The 13,993-nt window shown below is 41.9% G+C and overlaps 1 long non-coding RNA gene across 2 annotated transcripts; it reads right to left on the bottom strand.

The window, feature by feature from the left end:
* Positions 1 to 11,679: 11,679 nt before the first annotated feature.
* Positions 11,680 to 13,431, bottom strand: LOC127338896 (uncharacterized). Of its 2 annotated transcripts, none has more exons than XR_007874538.1 (4): positions 13,374 to 13,431; positions 13,105 to 13,227; positions 12,919 to 12,980; positions 11,680 to 11,868 (listed from the first exon to the last, which is right to left on the bottom strand). It is a non-coding gene; the product is annotated as an uncharacterized lncRNA (long non-coding RNA). The 2 variants fall into 2 exon arrangements; XR_007874537.1 differs by having other exon boundaries at positions 13,149 to 13,227.
* Positions 13,432 to 13,993: the final 562 nt, after the last annotated feature.

The raw sequence follows: 13,993 nt of genomic DNA, 5'->3' as shown, positions 1-13,993 counted from the left end.
CGCCTCCGTACGCTTGATCAGATGATGTGTGGGGGCGACTAGAGTTGCTCTAAGAGATGTATAGATAGGATATAACAAGCAATATGTGTGAGCAAATAAATAAAATATCACATGATTTTAATTTTTTTAAAAAAAATTGGATATACAATAACCGGCAAAATGAATAGCCTGATCGAAAAACCATCTGATCTAAAGTCGGCGACACTTGCCACTGCTATTTAGATAGAACTGCATATTGGTTGCAATGGAGTTTTAACCTATTTTACACTTTTTTTAACGATCAACCAATTGAGGATTTCTAAAATTTTAGATCCTCAGTCGACACCCAAAACCACCGAACAGGTCCGTGCAAAAAAAATTCTAAAAGCAAGCAGTACATTGTTTCACTATGTGAGAAAATTATCGTTCTGATTATTCCTTAGTCACATATGAACAAATTTGTAAGGTTGAACAAATTGTCGGTCGAGATTTGGCCACTCCATTTAAATTTCCCCCATCCCGTTCATGGGAGGTAAATAGACCTAGTATATAAGTTTTTTCTCTACGAAACGTCAAGAGATCCTAATTCTATGGCCACTTACACGGATTTCTTATATATAAAGAAATAAAATAAGGTAGTAATAAAGCTTTTATAAACAATGTTGAGGAAAGGAAAGTTTCCATTATTAGATGGGTCGATCTATGTCTTTGCGCCTTCCAAATCTGTTCTTTGGTGAAAAAATACTACTCTTAAAATCCACTAGTATTGACTAAAGAGGACCATTAGATCTGCGGATTGGACGGTTCATATTTTCCGGTCCCTACCGTAAAAAGCCTCAAGTAACGACGCCATAACACCAACTAGATTTAGATGTGCGCCTTGGCGCACGACCCCGTAGAGCGCATGCCAGTATACATTATGTATACATGATTTGATGTATTTCTTATTGTTGATGAAAATTGAAACACCATGTTAAATATTTATACAAATTAATGACAAAAAAGTTTCTGCAATTCGATATGTACAATCACGAAGTTTACAGTTAGAAGCAAGAATTCATATAGATAAGTTGTTCTTTTTTCCATTGTGTATTCCAAAAAAAAAAAATACATATATTGTTAAAAGAAACAACCTGACAGTTACGCCAACACTTAATTAAGCAGAAGATTTGAAGAGAAAAATCTTTTGGTCCTTGAGGAAGTGTATGCCACCTAGTCAATGGTCATAGTCATTTTCATTTAAGGTTGACAATTTTGAGCAATCAATTGGCTTGCAAGGCACAAATAGATAACTGCATGTGACCATTCTTATCAAGAAGCATATTACCTGGGTTAATTTCTTTGTAGGGATAGTCAACCAAAAAGAATAATTGAGTAAATGCAACAAACATATTGTGACATATTCAATTCAAGTTCGGAAGCATATAACATTTGGATGTAATTATGTTGAGAGTGGATTTGATGTTCAGGGGGGTACGTAAGCACGGTCTAGCTATCGTTGGATCAACATTGAGATTCCCTTCATGGCTCACGGCGACCAAACGACGTCCATATGTTTTCTGGGTGTGGTTATCCCCTAAATCACGCCCACCAACACCAAGTCAAAAAGAAAAACACCCCACTCCTGTCGACGGCGATGTAGGGGCGGCGCACGGGGACCCTCGAGCTCCTATCGATGGCGATGTCGGGGAGGCCGGAGGAACGGCCGCGAGCAAGGTTGGGCGGAGGCGCTCTTGGGAAAAGCTCTCCACCACTCGACGATTGCGGCGAAGGAGACGGACAGCGCCTGCCAGAGCCGCGCGAGGGTCCTGATCCTGCGGCGCGCGGCCTTCCTGCCGGCGTCGAGGCCTTTGAGAAGGTCGGCGGAGCTGAGACGCGCGTCCCCGAGCCTGCCCTGCGTGGCGGCGAGCGCGGTGAAGGGCTTCCCGAGCGCGGCAGAGACGTCGGCGAGGCCGGCGCCGAGCCTGCCGCGGAGCGCGTTCTTGAGCGGGCGGTAGCGGAGGCGGATCTGCTCGATGTCGCGGAGGAAGTGGTTGCAGAGGAAGGACGCGACGGCTGTCTCGTGGTTGTAGGCGGCGAGGAGGCCATTGCCGCCCGCGCCGCACAGAAGGAGCTCGGTGAGCGCGTATGGATTCTGGGGCAGGGGCGAACGCCCGCGTGGAGGAGCGACCATCCCCCGAGGCCGCCGGCGCCGGCGCCGTTCAGAAGTAGCTCGACGAGCGCGTTCGGATCTTGGGGACAGGACGCAGCCCCGAATCGAGGAGCACTCAGAGCTTCCCGTGATTTCTTCTTGCGGGTACAGTTGAGGGACGGTGGAAGAGGCGCGGAGGGCGCTAGCACCGCGGCCGCGCAACGGTCGGGGCGGACGTGCTCTGCGGGTGGTCGCGGCGGGTCGAGACGACCGTGCTCTGCTCGCGGCAAGTCAGGGACTATGTAACCGGCGACTAGCCGGAGGATGTGTCGAGCGCGGGGTCAGTCAAGGCCAAGCCCTTGGTGTACATCCCGCTCACGAGGGCGTTGAGGACGGCAGCGACGATGCAGAGACCTGTGCTAGATAGGGAGTGGACGCCGATGGATGCCCAGGAACGCCACGGTGCACTTCATCGAGAGGATGCCAGATCTCCATGTCTGTTTTATTAATTTCTCTGTTCTGATTCTCTCAGAATCTTGCCTCGGTGAACACTGTTGATGGTGAATTTGGTGATGACTTCAGTTGACTTTTCTTAATCCCTTGAATGGACATTGTGGTTCCTAGTTTCTAATTAACCTTTTAAGTTAATTTTTAATTCGCAAACAGACTGTATTATTTTTCCTGAAAATTTCTGGAGGTAAAACAATATTTTTCCATTTTTTGGATTTTTTGGAGGTAAATAATAAAATTCTTAGTTGTTAGAAAAGATTCCTGGAGTAAGTTGAAATGTTTTGTTGGAATAATAGGATTTATAGATTTTTTCTGGAGCTAAATAATAAAATTCTTAGTAGTTAGATATTGTATTCTATGGACAGCCATTCCAGTGCATAGCACCTATGATCAAAAAATCCGCGTCCGTGGGTCATCCCCTTTTAAATCCAAAACTAATAGATGCATGGATATGGCTCTCTCTCCTGCTTCTTTTCTGCCCATAAAAAATGCTGCTTGTTTTACTGTTTGCTGCTTGGTGCTTTGCTGTTGGCTGTGCTGATCCGTGCGATCGGTGTGTGCTGGCTCTGCGCTTGCTTTTCACAGCTGTGCTGGATCTACCAATCTGGGGGCAGGACGAATCAACTTTTTTTAAGGATTACCTGCTGTGTGATCACTTCACGGACCAGCGACGCTGTTAGACACGTGTCGATCATTGCATGCGTGCTCACGTACCCATGTGATCACCGAGCTTCATCCGAATTATGTTTGAGATGAAAGAAACATACGTTGGATGTAATGTTTTTTACCTTAACAGCAGGAGCACCGCTTTATACTTTATCGAGAAGAGAGAGAACAAAGTTATTTAATGAGAGGCCTAGGCCAAGCAACAAAAAAGAGGGTCAATGAGGGCGGCCAATGAAAAGAAATTAAACCCTGGGCGCTACACTAAGTAAGTCAAGCTCTTCTATGATCCTGACCGCAACCAAGGTGGGCAAGAAACTCTTTTGCTGAAAAATAGGGCAGTTCCTCTCATTCCCCATGCTCCACAAGGAATAAGTTAAAAGAGTGAAAACTCCTTTCTCCAATTAGCAGGCACATCCCTTTGCAAATTGTTCCACCGGAGCAGAACCTCCAATTCACCCTGAAGTGAACTTAGTGGACAACACTATACTCCAAACCTCCTTCAAAAAAAAATGACACGAACCTCCTTCAAAGAAAATTAGGAAAGAATTTCAAAGTATGTTATTACTGAAGAATTATTAAGTACAACATGGAGAACAATTAGTAAGTACAATATGGAAAACATGTCCGGCAGTCATTTCTTGGAAAAATGCATCAAAGCTTGCAGCATAGTGGCATAATCTATACCTAATAATAAAGGAGCTAACGTTTCCTTGGTTTGGTCCGTTTAACTAAAATTTCTGTCAAAATTTTCGTCCAACTTTTTCGGACAGATTTACCCTCCCACCAAACACCTTAATACTGCAAGTGCCATTATACCGGTTCGCTCTCTTTTTTCTGTCTCGGAGCTATTCCTTCCTCTCGAGCAACATCTTCCGCTTTCATCTCAAAATAAAGGGGGTCGGCTTCGTGAGATGGCGAGGATCTCCAAGGGCTGCGGTTCAGCGGACGAGAGTGTCCAGGGTTGGACGCCGCCAAGACGGGCCGTTGCGCAAGAGAGGGAGGAGGGCTGCTTCGCCGCGGAGGAAAGGGACGACGGCCACGGGGCCGTTCAGGCGCCACCGGAGCTAGGGAGGCGCCAGGGAAGAGGAAGGATGTCTGATTTATCACGGACGCGCTGCCACCGGGCTGAAGCTGCGTGTGTCGTTGCTGCACCCGCGGGCATCCTTCGCCCCACCGGCTCGTCCGGCTGGAGATGGGAGGGAGAGGGACTCGACGCCGCCCACATCTCGAATCCAGGTTGTGTCCTCTCGATTTCTCGAAGTGGCTGTTTGCTAGCTTCGGGTAAGCGCAACGGAATTCGAGCGTTGTTGTGGCGTTCCATCTGAATTCTCCCTCACCTGTGTTGGAAATTGGTGCACTGACGTTGAGACAGCAATACGACCGACCAAGCATGGATTGCAGGGTCACACACTAGGCCAGCTGCAAGCTCGACGGTAACGGTGCCGCCGGACCTGGCCGTGGAGCAGCGAGACGGCGACCACGGGAGAGAAAAATCAGGGGCGGCGCTGAGAGACCCGGGTCTTGATTCCCCTCTCCGGTCAATACGCACTATGATTTATTGATTCATCTCGCTCAAGTAAGCATATACAAATCATCATATTGTCAAATCCATCGTACTTATCAATACTCTTACTTTAGCTAACTCTGGCCAACATTTTGATGATACATAAATGTTTGACATCAATTTGCTGCTTTCCCCAAATTTCTGTATTACCATGCATCATGTAAGCCTGAACAAAAATCGCTAACATTGAGCAGTGGGGTGGAGTGGCAGGTTGTCAATCATATCGTCCGGCCTCCACGGCTGTACAAATCAAACATGCAAGAAAAAAGTTCCACCCTGTGCAGTGCAAAATACAGCATATGTCTCATGCTGAAAGAACAGCGACCATCTCAAATGGTCTGATACTATATTGTTGGAGACTATCTTCAGTGATACATGGCCCTCTCTTTGCATTCCATATCGCAAAATCAATGAAGTGTAGGCATGATTGTCTCAATATTCCATCCGATGAAATACTCTCCTGAAACCACCCAAAACCATGTGTCATGTCTAAGAAATACCAGTGAAATTCCCTTCCATTGCAGAGTCCAAACCGTGAACAACGGAGAGCATTGTTATGACAGTACCATCATTTGGATAGACACCTAAGACAATTTTCTCTGAAGAGAAAATAAGCTTCATACATAGCACTATGTATCATCATAATTAATGATGTGAAACTAGACATGATGTTTTGGCTCATAGGTCTAGATGCATCCACTATAAATGCATTTCATTTTTTTTAATTCCGGATAAAATTCTTAGCTATAGATTTGTACATTCTATGTTTGCACAATAAATTTTACGGAAAAATAACATTTTTATGGTATGTGTAAAAAAATGTCTCATGAATATATTTTTTGGAGCACCAAAATTTATCTTTCGTTATATAAGCCATAAAAGTATTTTTTCGAAACATTGTGTACGCACATAGAATATCTAGATGTAATCGGATATTATTGCCAGAATTTTTAGACACTTTAAATTATAATTTTTGAGCGGTGCGTGCATCTACATCTATAAGCTAAAATGAATTTCTGTGTGAAACTTGCCAACAGAAAGGAAGTGCATGGGAAAACTTTATCTTCACACTAACTCCTCTTATGGTGATATATTACATACTCTCGCCATATTCAACTCATATGCAAGATTAATCATTTAATCTGATGCTCCTGCCATCCTAGCAAGAACTTACTTTGTACCCTGATGATGTAAATTTTTCGATCCCGTTGCAGCGCACGGGCATGTGTGCTATCTATACCTAATAATAAAGGGAGAAGTGTTTCCGTGGTTTCGTCCGTCCCTTTACGCTTTGGTCCGTTCAACTTTACGCCTTCATATGTCGAGTTTCCTTCATCCGACCGAGAGAGAGGATCATACGTATCAAGTCTGGACTCCGAGGATCGCTCCAGCAAAAGAGTCCAGATCGGTACACGCTCGCAATGTATAGTATATATATCCACCGACCCCAGACTCCCGTCGCTCCATGATCCGTTCGTTACCGTGACGCTGAACCCAGCGTAAGAAGGCAGCTGCGAGGACTATGCCGACGGTGACCGGCGCTCGATGCAGCTGAACAGGAGGTTGGTCGTGCCACGATAGAAGAAGGGGGACACGCCGTTCCGGTGAAACACCTACAAGTAGGCCAGCGTTATGCGTGCCACGTCCTGGCTGCGACGCTGTTATGCTTGCTCCGCGCGTTACCGGCTGCTGCCGCCCGCTACATGGCAAGATCGACCAAGAGGGGCACGAGGCCAGGTTTGCCTTCCCAGCCCTGAGAAAAAAAAAAGAAGGCCGCAAAAGTCTAGCTGATCAAGGGCGAGCACCGCAGCACGATCTACATCGAGTTCGGTTGTGTGACACCTGCGAGGAGCACAAGATGAAGATCAACAAAGTTGTCCGATCCAACCTTGCGCGTCTGCAGCGCTGATGTTGTGTCCTTGCAAAAGTGACAGCTGAAGAAAGCTCACAATCTGAACCACAAGAAATCTATCCTAAACCGCACCTGGAACCCAACGTCCAAGCACCAGGGATCAAGGATGCATGGGAAGTGCAGATTCTACGTGCAGCCTGAAGGCAGATCTCCATCATGGTTACGGTGGTTGTCAACCACATCGCCTGTGACGACGGTCAGAGGATACCGGCCACCGGGTATACCGCAGCGGCAACTCGGCAGCGAGCAGTGTGCAGCATTGAGTGGAGGTGAAGGAACTGTGAGCAGCAAGAGATGAGTCGTCGCACCGCAGCGTCGCCAAAATCTAAACCATCACCACCTGCTGCCTGTCACCAAAGAGGATAAATTGCATAGGACCAAAGTCCATGTCCGTACAGCTTGAGACATCCCCAAATCCCTCAGGTAATACCCGGCACTTGAGGACACCAAGAATTTGAATCAGATTGATACGGCGGAGGTATAAAACATGGATTTAGATGGAATGAGGGGAACATCAGTTTTAATTTAATCTTCAGTCGTTAGGCATATATGCATCAATCAATTCTTATCAAATTAGAGGTAAGAGATGCTGCTTATATCTACCCAAATCGAGCCGGGAACAAGGTAATTATCTGGTCATACTTTTCTCACCCTTTGGTTGGGCATATTTGCTAGCTCCAACACCCAAGACCAGGCGCTTCGAACATCGCTCGCAAGTTTTGGCTAGATAAGATGGCACTAGCTTTTGATCCATTCTTTTTTTTTTTTGCGGTGGAGCTTTTGATCCATTCATTGGAAGGCCAAGTTTAATAATGGGCGGTTCTATGGGCTGAATGTTTCATCTAATCCTTTTTCTAATCGCCACACAAAGGAGGCTCCATGCACAAATTTCATAAACGATGTTTGGCCGACGGGAAACAAGCCAGTACGGACGCATCACATACTGGAGTGTATAGAAGACTTTGTGTATGTTTTGTGCATTTGTATATAAGGAATTTGTGTGTGCTTTTCTGCATTTCCATAAAACATTTTTTGTTTCTTTTTTGCACTCGTACACCGTATGTACATAGCAATTCATATTAAATTTTATAATGTGTATTTAAAATGCAAGGGAAAAATAACTATATCATTATTTGGCACTAGAATCACTTTATAGTGATGTGGCATTGTTAAATATTATTATGTAAATTTGATTGTATTTATGTCTGCTAAATAAATCTAAAGCTACACATTGTATGAGAACACTATGTTTAAAAGGCAATATTCGAATATCTTTTCAAAAGCATTATTTCACAGTTTGTTTATTGTGTTTTCCCGATGCAACGCACGGGTATTTTTGCTAGTCATCACTAATGTCAGGACATGTCTACAGTCAAAGTAATTAAAAATCAAATTAACAGTAACCCACCGAACAAGCACCCACAAAAGGAACAACAATGAGAAAATTTAGAAAACTTCCCAAAGTTGCTTCACATTCTCACATTCAGAAATACACGGATGCATTTATCCGTCGACCAAGCAAAACGTAATATATCAATTTCACTCATAGATAATGAAATCATTCATTATAGCTTTCGCAATGCCAAAGTCAATTAGTTTCAGAGATCTCCTCACAAGCACAAAATTGGTAGGCTTCAGATCGGAGTGTACTATCCATTTCCTCTATGTATCGTATTGTCTGCTTCAAGCATTTATAAAAACAAAATAAAAGACAAAATGCACAGAAATAATGAATAGTCTCCATTGAACTGTATCTAGCCAAAGCAGTACAGAAAAACTATGGCACAATATAGTACCATCTACTAATAAAAAAAGCATACATAACGTACCAGTAACATAATGTACACTAAATAAATTTTTATTAACATTTTCTTGGACTGCTGGGGGTAATTTAGACACTGGATAGCTGCATCTAGCATCTAAAGGCATTATCGTCTCCTCTTTGAGTCATTGTATAGCCGCCAAGTCGGTGTATATTTACTCGCGACTATACATCGACTTATGACGACTATAAAATGAATTTTGTTGACTACACACTCAGTCACAGTCACAGGGGTTGGTAATTTCCTTTTGAGTCGCAACTAAAAAAGCTTGCTACTCGCCTCTGCATTAACACCTGTTGTAGAGTTCCTATTAGTTGGCAAGTAGTCATCTGAAGCAAAATGATAGACCCCCATAATAAATATAGATCTTCTGAAAAATATGATGTAACTTTTAGTGCCAACTAATTTTTTACAATTTATATATATAAATTTACTACAATAGAGAGAAACAAAGTAACAGAAACAAGGTACCATATTTGTTCCTTCTTAAGGATAAATCTATTTAAAGAAAATCAATAGAAAGAGGCATAGTTGCCGCATCTACAGTTCATAACTATTCTTCTAGATCCATATAATACTATAGTTATTCTCCACTGTCGAAAGCTTTTAGCGGCATCATTAAGAAAGGTACAAAAAACGTTTAATGTTAGGATTAGCACATGCTTCCAATTTCGTACCAGAATCAAATTGAAACCCTCCATTTAGTATTGGCTATCCCTCAAACCAAAACAAAGTCAGATGAGTAAGCCGCAAAGCTAATTTTAGGAACTGGAGGACGTTGTACAGAGGAGCAGTGACAAAGCATATTTAAAATGGATCAAACTGTGCAAGAGGATGGAGTCATGGAAAATCAACTTGCTCTTGCAAAGATTTGCACGAAAGAATACAGAGGAGAGCTCATCAAGTTGTTACGGGTCAGGAAGGCAAAAGCCACAAAGAAAACACATACCTAAAAAGTGCAATTTCATGCTTCTAGAAAACTGTATGTCATCACAAGCAAGGATACTGAAACTTAGGAAGAGAACCAGAGATGCAAGGCTTCTCCATTTACAGAAGAGTATAGAGGGCCCAGAGAAGGTGTTGTTTCTTTGTTTCTGCTTCTAACAACATGCACGATAAATTATTCTAGAAAGTAGATCTATCAGATTGTCATTAACCGGGCAAACACAATTAAATCTAAATATAGGTTAATGCATTCAAATTGAAAAAAAATAAAACATGAATTTACCCAACTATACAGATTAGTAAGAAGCGATGAGCGGGAGTACCATGAGCTGTCTTAGGTAATGTTTCCACAAAATAATAATGATTGGCTATTTATGTCGTATAGCACACTATGCACGGTCATCCCAAAGAGCCAGCCACATTACATTGCCACTGCAGATTTACACAGCCAGAAACAGTAAGGTACACAAATCATTAGTAGAATCATCTTTTGCAAAAGAAAGCACATGAATAAGAACAACTTACAGAAGATCCTTCAGCATAACCGTCTTGGGTTTGAAGGCATTGTCTGATGCATGGACCTGGACAAGTATGATGTTTGAGACCATACTGATCCTTCCAATAATATCTGGTAAAAGAAATTTGAAAAAGGTTTGATAAAAGAACACTCACCATTCACCAAGAAGACCAGGAACAAAAAGGATAGAAAAAAGTGGAAACAATATACCTTCAAATATATGGGTTAGTCAATCTTTTGAGTATCCCTTTATTCCTCTTCAGTTGCAGCTATCACAATATCCTTATCTCCGAGGCAAAGAGTACATAATAAGGAGAACACCAAAAGCTTGGGAGCTGCAGAACAGTGAAACATCACATTCACTATGAACTAAATTTCTTGATGAATCTGTATTATAATGCAGTTGGATATCCTAATAATATTATTTTTTCTCATCATTTAAAAAAAGAAAAACTGAGAAAACTCACTATCTGGAATAAGAGTTAATGTAGCCTAAGGATATTTTAGAAATTTGCAGCAGTTCAGAGGATAAAGAGAAAGGAATGGAGACCTCACATTTATTTATCCAGACCTATGTTTTATCAATTGTATTTTAGTCACCATATTCTTATAAAGAAAGGAAAAAATTGCACAATATTCTTCTAAATTTTATCAACTGTATTTTAGTCACCATAAGCTATATTATAATAGCATGCACAATGTCATCGAAGGAGAGCCAAAAAATGCACATTAGGAAAGATTGATAAGAGCAAACAATTTCTATTACCGTTGAACACCTCCGGCAAGATAAATCTAGTGTATTACCTTGGTGAGGCAATGGAGCGAAAAGAAGTTGTGAACTTCATAGCTGAAAGAATGGTATATAAATAACCAAATAGCAGCAGTAGGAACCAATTTTGTCCATGCAATAGCAGTCCCATACACATCGTTACCTCATACTTGACTTTTTGAATCACAATAGATACATAACTTAACTGAATATTTTTGTATGTCCCAGATGCAATCTAATAATTGGAACCACACAAAACATATTGGCCCAAATAAAGAGTAACTGAGAAACACGCTAAAAGGACAAATTGATTCATTTCTCCTATTGCTTAGGCAAAAGACATAATGAAAATTGAACAACCAACCGGTGCCGGAGCTTGCGGCACATCTAAGCAACCTAGCGATGGTGTCCCTACAGGCGAGACAATCCTGATAAACCAAACTATGCACTAAAGAATTTAATAGATCCATACATGTGGCTAACTGGAGCAGCACATCGATTTTAAATTTCAGACCCTACTTAGTATAGTTTTAGAGAACAGTATGCAAGGAAGTTAGCTAAATTAGCATGTAATATAATAAGCTCACACTGTGCACCACTATCATAGCCACAAACTGAAGCTACTGCTTCCAGCTCGCTGGTCTCAAGATAGTAGCATGGTCTACTACATTTCTAATCCTATTTAATCAACAGTAGGATGGATTTATTCATTATTAAGATTGTGATGGAAAGTAAGAAAAATAGTGACATACCTCATCCATTGGAACAGTCTAGCGGATCTGAGCCTAGCTACAAAATCTATCATACAAAACAAACAGAGGGAAATATTGGGACCAGATGCAGTTTGAACAGAAGTACAAAGAGAAAATAAATGGTTGGAGGAAAAGAAAACCTTGCAGCGGAAGCTCATCTCTTGTACACCTCGCTTGTTTGCCCTGGTTGTTCGGGGGAGGACGTAGCTGCGGCGCAACGCATCGCTGGAGGTCGCGTCTTCTTCTTCCCACACCCTCTCTTCTAAGAACCTTATATGAGTCCACTGTATAACTGAAAAACTGAAACGTCAATATATTAAAAATATACCAAGTGCCTCATCCTGATTTTCCATCATTATAACTGACAAACATGCAAATAAAAATCATAGGATGTACAATATCTACAATACTCTATTAGTTATCTGATATGGTATACCAAGAAACATTGGATAAGTTTTCTTATCTCAACATGGATTAATAACTGGACACCTAAAATTGTAGACAAGTAAATAATCTGTGGATATAAAGGAAAAGGGATCAGCTCACACGGTCTGAAAGAAGTGATAACAACATGAACCAGTGATTCTGAATAAAAGAACCTAAATATTTCTCCGACAGCAAGGGAATGCAGGCTAACACATAGTAAGAGGAAAAGTTCACATATATGCAACGCCAACAATAAATACCCTCCAAGTTAATCACTGTAATAGAATACATTATACAATCTTTAGATAAATAGCCCAGGATTAGGAGGATCAATTGACTGGAATGTAAGACCATGTCCAGGCTGCGAATGTGCTAGTCGGACCATAAAGGAAACTACTTTATTGACCAAACGGATGGTTAAAATAGTTCCATCATATCTCAGTTGACCAGTTGTTATAATCATCTACATTGTATGAACAGAGCAAAGGCCAGGGCTAAGCGAATAAGTGAACACACAAATTGCCCAGAAAATAAATTTTTCTTTAGCATCCTCCCATTTACTTGACCAATATCTTAGATGAGCTAATTAGCTGGTAAGACCTGGCGTGTTTTCTCGTTGAACAAAATAGAAAACTGAAAGTGAAGGTAAGAGAAGTAGGAGAAAATAAATGGCATTGCAGAAAAAAATGTCCAAATGCCATCCTAAATTATAGTAAAGAGAAAAGGGTCATAAGAAATACAAATAAATAAAAGATATTTTTTGTCAGCTCTCTAGTTTTAAGATTTGGTTAAAAACAATTCCCATCTCCAAAGCTAACAGATCTCTATCAAGGATAAAACAGGGTATGTCATTCATGTATATAACTATTAACCACGTGATTTAATCCCTGTAATTTAAGGCAACTTCGAAGAAACGATACCTACCATCTCATCATTCCCACCCTTCACCCATGAATAGTTACTTCTTGATTCAGATCAATCTGCACCTGCAAGAACCTCAAAATATTAACCATGAGAAGCTTCAGATCAAATATATGTCACAGTTACAGTCATTGTTTATCTCCGAGGTAGAAGCACCAAAATTGTTGAGCTAACATTGTTTTCAAATACCTTACTCATGTAAGCGATCTGTCATTGGAAAGCAGGCGGTATACCTTGGTTACGACATCCTCATCCTTCTTTGGGGCAACAACAGTCTACACTCCTCTTGTGATTAGGTAAATGTTAAATTGCCTATACAGGATCAATGGTACACTGTCATATAGTTTAGTTCAATTAGAATAAAATGTCTGATAAAAGACTGATACAATGTGATTCGATCTACACGTGAAAATTGAGAAATTTGTGTGCGACAAATATTGGGATGGAAACATATATACCTTCACATCCTAGGAAATGCTGAAAAGGGCTTTGCACACATATTGCATCGCAATATATCACTAGTGGAAAACAGGCCTTTTGATCCGGGTGGTTAGGGCCTTTTGTCGCGGGCGGCCAGCCGCGACAAGCAAGGCGCGATAAAAGGGTGGCCTTTTATCCCGGGTCACTTACGACCCGCGACATAAGGTCCACCACGTGGCAGCCGCGGGGCGCGCAGGGCACAGGCCCTTTTGTCGCGGGCGGTATTACCACCCGCGACAAAAGGCCTTCTACGTGGCGCGCGCACAACGCTTCTGCTTTAGGGTTTGAGGGGTGCAGCACCCCTCCCCCCCCGCCACCGACCGCCTGTTATTTCATTTTTTTCGTTCGAAAATGAAAGTTGCATATATTTGTACGCTACTAGAAGTTGTACACATTCATTCATTATATATATATATATAGATCGATCAAACAAATATTGGAAGCAGAAGTCGATTCCCCTTACACATATTCGTAGGTTCCCTACATATATACATGGAGCTCACGATCGACAAACGGTACTAACGACCGTCTATTTGGAGGTAGAACAACTATCTGGACTAAACAAGCCTTTGTTGTTTATTACTTCTCTAACCAAAAG

The sequence above is a fragment of the Lolium perenne genome, chromosome 3 (genome assembly GCF_019359855.2).
Source record: "Lolium perenne isolate Kyuss_39 chromosome 3, Kyuss_2.0, whole genome shotgun sequence".
Taxonomy (NCBI): domain Eukaryota; kingdom Viridiplantae; phylum Streptophyta; class Magnoliopsida; order Poales; family Poaceae; genus Lolium; species Lolium perenne.
Note: the sequence above shows the minus strand (reverse complement) of the source record. Positions and strands in the feature narration are given on the sequence as shown.